This window comes from Solanum tuberosum, unplaced genomic scaffold, assembly GCF_000226075.1.
Source record: "Solanum tuberosum cultivar DM 1-3 516 R44 unplaced genomic scaffold, SolTub_3.0 scf00202, whole genome shotgun sequence".
Classification (NCBI taxonomy): domain Eukaryota; kingdom Viridiplantae; phylum Streptophyta; class Magnoliopsida; order Solanales; family Solanaceae; genus Solanum; species Solanum tuberosum.
This window is the reverse complement of record NW_006239128.1, coordinates 700,677-710,253: the sequence shown is the minus strand read 5'-3', so window position 1 is coordinate 710,253 and position 9,577 is coordinate 700,677. Positions and strand designations below refer to the sequence as shown.

The 9,577-nt window shown below is 33.8% G+C and overlaps 1 pseudogene; it reads right to left on the bottom strand.

Annotated features, from left to right (window-relative positions):
- Positions 1-318: 318 nt before the first annotated feature.
- On the bottom strand, positions 319-2,298 carry LOC102586732 (probable metal-nicotianamine transporter YSL7; annotated as a pseudogene).
- Positions 2,299-9,577: the final 7,279 nt, after the last annotated feature.

The window sequence follows — 9,577 nt, the reverse complement described above, 5'->3', positions numbered from 1 at the left end:
ATTTGACTGACTCCATATGCGCCTTGTTTTCATTCACATTGTGAGATATTCATAGACACCCAGAGAACAAAAGTACAACTTAGTATATGTTGAAGATTAAAAGTGCAATAGAAATGAAACAAAATTGCTATTAAAACATGCAAAGTACGTCTATAGATTTGAAAAGAACAAGGGTATATAGAAACAGAACTTGTTTTAACTTTACTAAATAACAAAATACAGATACCTTAAAATAAGATGCGGAGCTAAAATAACTTAATTTGGACTGTTAAAGACAATCAAAAGACTCTAATTAGACTTAAGTGGAAGGGCTAAAAGTGGTCTGTGACTAAAGTTTCAAGCAAAATGGAGCTTTGACACCAGCTAGAGCAAGAATAGATGCTGGAATTCCCCACAATGAGTCGCCGCAAATTAGACCAGAAGCCACTGCAGGTCCAAAATCTTTAGCCTTCTGCTTGTTATACATTTGCATACCGAATAGGATCAATGAGCCAACACACATGTCAATGGCAAAGTAGCCTCCAAGGTAAAATGGAATGGCCATGCACATTGGACTCGGAATGAATCGATAAATTCTGTACTTGGTCTCAAATTTCTTCAGCAGTTGAGTCACTAGGTTGATGAGAATAGCAGCGACAAAGAAGCAAATAGAGAGGTTGAGGCAATGTTTGGGTAGACTTCCAAAAACCTTCGACGCCAAGTAGGGCGATTCCACGATACATGAGAGCATATGGTGCAGGGTATGGAACCTTCTGGATCACCTAATCGATAGGCACTGTTGAAAATCCAGAAGACTAGAGGGGTTATGACACATCCCATGGCAGTACCAATGAGTTGGCTAAAGAACATGGAACGCGGGGATGTAAGGGTTAAGTAACCAGTCTTGAAATCTCCCATCAAGCCAGAAGCTGTGTCTAGTATGCTCATCACCAAACCACATGAAGCAAGTCCAGCAATCACTCCACCATTCTCCAAACCAACCCAATAACTAAATGTAAGAATTGCAATTTTTCCGTAATTTGAGGCTAGGGACCAATCAGTGAGGCCGGCTCCATAAGAATTGCAGAAGGCCAAAATAGGTGCAATTAAATAGGCAACCAAAACATGATACCATTTGAGCGAGTGGAAGATCATGGGTACCACAATGATAGATGCGACTGCAATACCAGCGTATCCCCCAGCGGCTACCCAGTTGGGAATCTGATCTCTCAAGAAGTATTGGTTTCGTATCTTTTCATCTTCATCGTCTTCTTCTGAACATTCTTGCTGAGTACTACTCTTCCTCTTTGTGAAACTTGAGATTGTGACCACCAACATGTAGGCAAAATGGAAAAGACCATCACCAAGCATCATGGCAATTGCGATAAATACCCTGTATCCTTGGATACCATGAAGACTCGTTGCAGATAATTGGGCAGAGTACCAGTCGCCTTTCTTTGCTTCAATCATTGGCCACATGAAAGCCCAAGAGACTATAGCACCCGTTAGCAATGATATGTTGACCATGTAGGGGCAAAGCATACCAACTCCAACATAGGTGGATGAGAAATCAAAGTATAACCTTTTGGCATATGCTTGGGAACCAAATGTATGCAAGCTAGCAAATCCGCAGCCTTCATCACGTGCAAATATCCACTGAACAGCCCCAAATATAAAGCTGAACCCAAACGATTTGAACAAGGAACCAACTTGTTTCTTGGCGAGCTCTGCTCCTTTAGGAGTGTGGAAACAGTTGATCAAGTATGCAGTTGCGGTTCCACTTGGATACGTCAACTTGTACTTCATTATCATCATCTTTCTTAGTGCGACAATTGAGAATAAACCGGCAAAGCTAACAACAAGAAGATAAGGAAGCATCCAAGTAATAGCAAGATTCTTAGTATTAATTGGTAAATTTCCTGCATCAGCCTGAGATGCTATGTATGGACTCATTCCCAACATATAACTTGCTGTCCCACTGCTAAAAGCAATGCCAGAAGAAGCAACGACACACGTCTGTATGACGGTATTCTCCTGCCTAGTAAAAGGCTGTTTCAACATTCCAAATTTCTGAGTAAGAGCCGTCCATGATTTGATTCCGGCGAATCCCAATAGTCCAGCAGCAACATTGAGAGAAGGGATAACACCAGTAGTGAGATTGAGTTTGCAAACAATGAAGTTGAATACGACACTGAGGATGAATCCGGTGAACATTGCCCTCAACGTAATTTGTTTGTGCCAGGGAGGAACATATTCGTCTTTGAATGCATTCTCTGTTGATGCTACAACTCCCAATTCTAGATCAGTATTTGTCACCATTATTAACTAGTAAGTAATTATATTTGAACGAACGAACAAACAAAGAGAGAAAGTGAAAAGTAAAAATTTGGTGAGAATAATTTTAGGTTGGATGTTACATCTATTTATACAAGTTGAGAAATAGTGTTTCCTGATTGAAGTAGGCTTTTGTTTAGTCTTATTTGAAATGGAGTCGGAAAAAAAGTTACAATTAAGTAAATTTTATCCTTGTAAATTTGAATTAGCTTATTTTAAGTGTTTTAAAGCTTAAATTCTTACCATAATTATTATCATTACAAACTATAAATTTAGAAATAACGTTTCCTGATTTGACATGGAATGGGAATAGCAATAATTAAACCACTTTAGATGGTTTTTGTTTAGTCTAATTTGACATGAAATGGGAAAATAAGAGTACTTTTCCTCATCACACTCAATCTGAATGGAATGGGATTACAATTACGGTTTCCTAATGGGAAACTGTAAGAAAAACTTACCAAAATAAACTATTTTCCTAAATTAATCAAGGTCTTTTTGTAGAATATATATATAGTACTTTTGACGGTTACAAATACAATTAAACCTTTTTTTATATTTTTTTCTCTCACACTAGTCCTTTCATTTAATATTAGTTGACATTACTATAAATAATTGTATTAAATTAATTGTCAATTTACAAAACCAAAATAGTTAAAATTAATTATGTTTTATCCTTGTAGATTTGAATTAGCTTATTTTAAGTGCTTCTAAGCTAAAATAATTTTTGAACACGAGTATTTTGATAAGTTTAAAGAGTGCTTATAAGCACTTAGTTTTAAACTAAAACGCTAAAAATAAGCCACAAGTTAGAAATTCTAACTTATGACTTTTGGCTTATAAGTAAAACTGAAAAGTCAATCCATATAGGCTAAATTCTCATGTTTGATTGGTAAGTGAAAAAAATTTTTGAAAAATTATTTTTTAGTGTTTGGTTAGTAAATAAAAAACATTTTCCAGAAAATATCTTTCATTTTACGCTAGACAGTAGAAAATACTTTTTAGGAAAATAGTTTGACCTGGAAACCAATTTTGATAACCGATCCAAGATTTGAACCCGGTACCCGAACAAAGACACGAACCCGACAACAAATTCGAGATCTGACCCCAACACCCCATCCAGAAAATGATCCCAACTCTTGACTTAAGATTCAATGTCAACCTCGAACCTAAACCGGGACACGACCCCGACGAACAATATGGAATTCCACCCCGAGACCCGACTCAAGACTCACCCTAACTCCCGAACCGAAACCTCTGACATTCAAACTGGACTTGACCCCGACATACAAACCTAGACAAGAGACGGACACGAGACCTGAACCTGACTCCCGACTCAAAATTCGACATTCAAACTAGACTCAACGCTAATCCCGACCCCAACACCCGGCCTTGATGAGTGATTCAAGATTTGATCTCGGCATCCGACTTTGGACCCGACTTCGACCTCGACCATGATCCCGTCATCCGACCCCAAATCGGGACCTAATACCCGATCTGAGATCTAACACCTGAATTGGAATACGACACTTGAATCGGGACCCAAAATCCGACTTCTGAACTGGATCCCACCTCGACATCTGACCTGAGATTCGACTTCAAACCGAGACCCAACTACACCATCAGATCTAAGATCCAAATTTTGAACTGAGACTCGACCCTAACACCTAATGCGTGACCCGACTCTAACATTCGACTCCGACTCTCGATTCAGGGCCCAACTTTCAAATTGGAACCCGATCCTGACTCTCAACGTGGGATCCGAATCCAATACCCGAGATCCAACTTTCAAATCGGAACCTGACTCCTAATACATGACCCGACTTTCAAATGTGGACTTGACCCCGACTTTAACTTGGGATCTGACTATAAACTCTAGTTTTTTTACATTCAACTATTATTTTGTATTTTGTTGCTTTGTGTACCGTGGATTGTATCGACGAGATTTTTAACATACTCTAAATAGATGGAGTTGCATCTTATCTTTATGGTTCATTTAATTTCGATCACTTGACTTGGGACTGTGGAACTTGTTTTTCCTACTTCCACTTGGGAAGCCATTTTCTCATTTTTAATGAAGTTGTGTTTTTTAGAAAAAATGTTTACCAAAGCTCATAACCAACCGAACATGATGTTTTTCTCCGTTCCGAACGCAGAGTCCTGTTCTCATAATTGGTTCAATGACTGCTCTTGATCTTTTATGATTTTATAGATTCCATATAAAATTTATTGCATTGGTACTACTTGGTTTCACTTGATTCAAGTGTCCCTTGTGTTGACACCCAATTTTGACCCTCCACAATATAAATTAATCATCTTGAGCTTCTCCAATTTCAAACGATTTAAAAATAATTAGTTTTATAAAATTTCCATAAAATAATAATATAGTTTGCAAGACTTTTTTGCCACTTTTCATAAATTTTAGATGATGTATATGTTTTACATAATTATGTATATAATTAGTATATTTTATGATTATTCGAAAATCGTCAAAAAATAAAATAAAATAAATAATAATAATAATAATAATTATATTTTAAATATTAGGGATGGTTGTAGTTTTGAGTTAATAAATTTTATGAAATTCAAAATACTTTCAAGTTATTTTAAGTAATTTTATCACTTTTTTAATAATAAGTATGTATATTTTTGCAATCACGCTATTTTTATAAATATTTGAAAAATTATCACAAAAGATTTTACATTTTAGTTAAATATTTTATTAATTTGCTTTAAGTTATAGCTATAATTTCGAGTTAATTAGTTTTGTATTTGAATTAGTTAGTTTATAATTAAATTCATTATCTCTTTTTTTTTTCTCGTTGAGATTAAGAAGCTCATTGATTAATTTATATTAACTCATCTTGTTTAAATTTCAATCAAATTCACCGATTAAACTCAATTGGCTAACTTCTTAATTCTTATTGGCTATAATTGCAATCCAATGGACCAAATTCTAAATTCCAATCTAAGCTTTTTTTTTCTCCCACATACAAGACCACAATTGGGCCGATTTTCAACCAAATTGGGCCCAAACATTGACCCATTCAGCAGCCCACTCTTATTCCCAATTCCCAACCCAACATACAATACAAACCCAACCCAAATCCCTTCAATTCAATAACCCATTCCCAGCAGCATAATACATACAACAATTCCCAATTAACCAAAAAACAATACAATACATAAAACAACAGCAAACAGTAGCCGAATGCCCCACCCCTGCGTTTTCTCTTCTTCTCCGTGTGAACCAGACAGCAGCAGGACGTGTTTTCTTCTCCCTCACGCGTCAACAAACATCAGCTCCCACACCCTGCTCTGCAACAACCGCCCATTTTGATCTTTTCATCCGGATTTTAGGGGATTTCGGTTGAAATCTTGTACAAGCAGCAGTTCCTTGGACCTTGGGAAAATTTGAATCAAAGATTGGATGGTAATTTCCGTTTCTGCCCTTGCCCTCGTCCAATTTTCATCGACCTAAATCGCCCCAGCTTCCCTTATAAATAACCCTCTATCCTTAATGATTAAAGGGGGAAAAAAGAGAGAAATAGATAGAGGGAGAAAAAAAAATTAGATTTTGAAGTCATATACGAAAATAGCTTACAAGAGGTCACTTGGTTTCGGTTTTGTTTGTTTTCTTTTGTTTGCTCAGGCGGAACTAGTGTGGTGAAAGAATCGTTGTCTCGTCGTCTCAGTCGCTGCCCCAAAAAAGGTAACGCGTCCTCCTCTATAATACTCTTCCTGTGTTTTATATTTTGACATGTTGTTTCCGGCACTTCAAGGTTTATGATGTTGATTATTTAACATTAAGCTCTTGGTTCGTCATTTTGAGTTCTAGTTCTGTTTTTCCTCTGTTCTGAGTTGTTTCTTTTCATGATTTTAGTCTAGCTGAGTCCTATTTAATGTCATGATTTTGAGTCGAGTTTATGTTATAGACTGATTTGAATGCATTTAGTTTGGCTGTTGATTGTTTACATCTTGCTCCATGGTTGAGGATTTTTTTTTTTTTTTTTTTTTATTGAACTGGGTTGTTGTCTCTATTTTCTTGGTCTCCAGAAGTATACATCAATTAGTTTCAAATGATTTCACTTGCCTTAGTTTATTCTTATTTGTTATGAATATACATTAATAACTAGTGTTCGATGAAATGTTATTCATTCTTTTATTTTAAGCTAAATGTGGGAATCATGATATAGTTGTTTAAACTCGTTTTTGTATCTTTACTATCCGTCGTTTCGATAACTTTTCGTTTGAATGTATCCAGACCCATTTACTGTTGTTACTAAGTTATTCTACCTTCAAGCGATAGGCCCTTCAATCGTTTATCAAGGTCGATTTTGTCCTTGAGTAGAGTTTTAGGGTCGTTATCATAATAGTTGAGTAAGATTTGTTGTTCTTTTAGCTCGAGTTTTTTTTTTTTTTTTTTTGTTAATTTTTAGTATGAATGTCTAAATGGATTATATCCTTTATTTAAAAAATGTGATTTCCTTGTTATTTAAGCACGAGTAATTGTTTGAAATTTTGCTTATTTATTTCGGGAACCCACAACTATGTATTCATCTTGATTTTTGCTTTAACATCCATGATCATGTATTGACATTTCAAATACAAGGTTCTCTTTGTGTGTATGTGTTTCACTATCTAGTTGAGGTAATTGGGTTAATTATTAATTTTTTTTTAAACTGTTAAAAGAGTTCATCACATGCAAATTAAAGTGCATGCCTCACTCTTCCCCTTTATCTTGAGGCATTCATATGTGATTTTACTTTCATCATGTGTTGGCATGTCAATTGATAAGAAATAGCTAGTTTCACACCCTCTCTGTTCCCATAGTGATCCCGCTTGCCCCCATAGATATTCTTTTATTAAAGAATGTGTTTTGTACACTTACTTTCCATAAAATATAGTAAACTTCCTCAATCAGTTTGCCTATTCTATCAAAAGGAAGTAATTTTGTACTAAGCTTAAATGGATGTTCACTGTTGCATAATTTCACTACTATTAGCTTTTCTTTTTTTTTTTCTTTTTTTTTTCATGTCATTGTATGCCTTCCTCAAAGTGATATATTAAGTATATAATACCCAAAGAGACATGATCTATGGCTGCATCCATGCCATGTTTATTTTTATTATTCGGGTGTGTGATGAAAATCATTTTATTTCTTGTTGTTCTTGCTGTCCATATGCACTTTTGCCATTGCCAAGCTTTAGGTGTGTTGCTTGTTGATATATAGTTAATCCATTTTTCTTTTATTCTTCTCAAAGCCATCTAATTTGTTTGAGATTTAATGAATAGCTTTAGTTATATTTTGGTTTGAACTGCTTAAGTTACTCTTTTCAACTAAGTTAAACCGCCTTTATTTTCTTATCTCAAAACGCTAATTTTATTCTTTCTTTCTTTTCTCATATGAACCCCCTCCGAGTCCATGGTGAATTTATCCACCTTGCTTTTCCGAGTTGAGCCATAAAGGCTCGATTTTTGCTTTCCCCATGTCTCGAGTCAGCTCCCTATACACTTGGAAGCTATTACAGATCTTGGAGACCCAACATGTTGCTGGAAATTTGTTCAGAAACCCGAAAATGGGCTGTATACATACTGTATACAACATTTATACACTGATATATCGGTTCAGGGCAGAAAATACGTGGCCAAAAATGCGAAAATACAGAGATGAGGTAAAGTATAGGTGTTCGGAAGAAGGAGATACACGAAAAGGGATGATATACCTTCCGATATACACTAATAAACAGCCTGTGTATACAAAAACGGAATTGGTTTAAAGGCCAAAATTTTCAGCAAAATCTGGCCCAAAAAGGAGGCCCAAATTCAATTTCTAACTTATTTAATTGTGTGATTATTTATTTATTTGTTTTTTTTTATTGCGACTTAATTTAATTAAATTCCCAAAAGATAAACCATATTCTTTATGTTAGTTTTTCTTTAAAAATAATTCATTTATCAACTCCTATGCTCATTCAAATATTTTAGTCAAAAACTTTCACTCATCTTTAATTAGATTAAAATAATGTCTTGGTTTGTCTACCAAGTTGGTTCGAATTATTATTTCTAAAATATGACGTAAATAAATTTTAATTAATCTAGTTTTGTTAAAATCCTAATTGATCAAGTTGTTTTAATTGAGACCCAATTTTCCAAAAATTTAAAAAAATTATTCTTTATTTAACTATATTTTTTTCAAAGTTAATCTTATAATATAAAATATTATTATAAATACTTACTTAAGTCATTTTCTCAAAAAGGGTTAGTCAAATAAGAAATGGTTTTCATGTTTTAATTTATTAAATTGGTTTAAAATGAATTAAATAAATTCTAATTAAATCTAGTTTTATTAATAATCTAATCATTTGTATTTCGAGTCGAATGTATCATCTTGGATCTCTTCCTCTAAAAAATAAAATGAAATAAAATGCGTCATTTATTTAATTATTTTCTTAATCAAATATATTATAAGTTATTATTTATTTTATGTTAAATTATTATCATTATTATTTTATTTTTTCTGAAAATAGTCAAGTATATTTTAGTCAAGTCGCAGGTCAACCGCATGTTAGCGGGCACTTCAAATGCTTAAACCCTTCTCGAAGTGTAAATTGAACCCCGAACCCTCTTTGGTATTTTCAAATGATTTTTTCTGTTTAAATCATTGAAAATTATAAGTTTTCTTAATTTCTTAAAAAAATTAAGTGGCGACTCTTTTCTAAGTATTTCTCAAAATTGCTTTATACTTAGAACATTTCAAAAAGTAATTTTTCTAAAGATAGATAAATTACGGCACATACACCTTGTCATAAAACTAGATAATGTTGCCCGTGCTATGCACGGGCCCAATAATATAAATGGTATATTTTGGGGCTAATAACCGAGTTTTTTGAAGCGATTGTTTGCGTGGATAAAGGAATAAGTTTTTTTATCACAAACCTATACTTTCTTTGACGCTATTTAAGGCATAATAAGACTACCCACATATAACATTTTTTGAAATATTTTATGTTGTCAATTATCATGATTTATAGTACTTTTACGATAGATTCACTTCAAGAATCAATAGCATTTTTTGTATTTTTTTTCAAAACATATTTTATGTTGTCAATTATTATGATTTATAGTATTTTTACGCAATTTTTAAATATAAAAAAATAAGACAAATAAATTAAAATGAACCCAATCTATGTTACTTTTTGTTGTCTCAATTTATGTGACACAAATGAAATTTGGAGAGTCATCCAAATTTTCAATTTTTTTT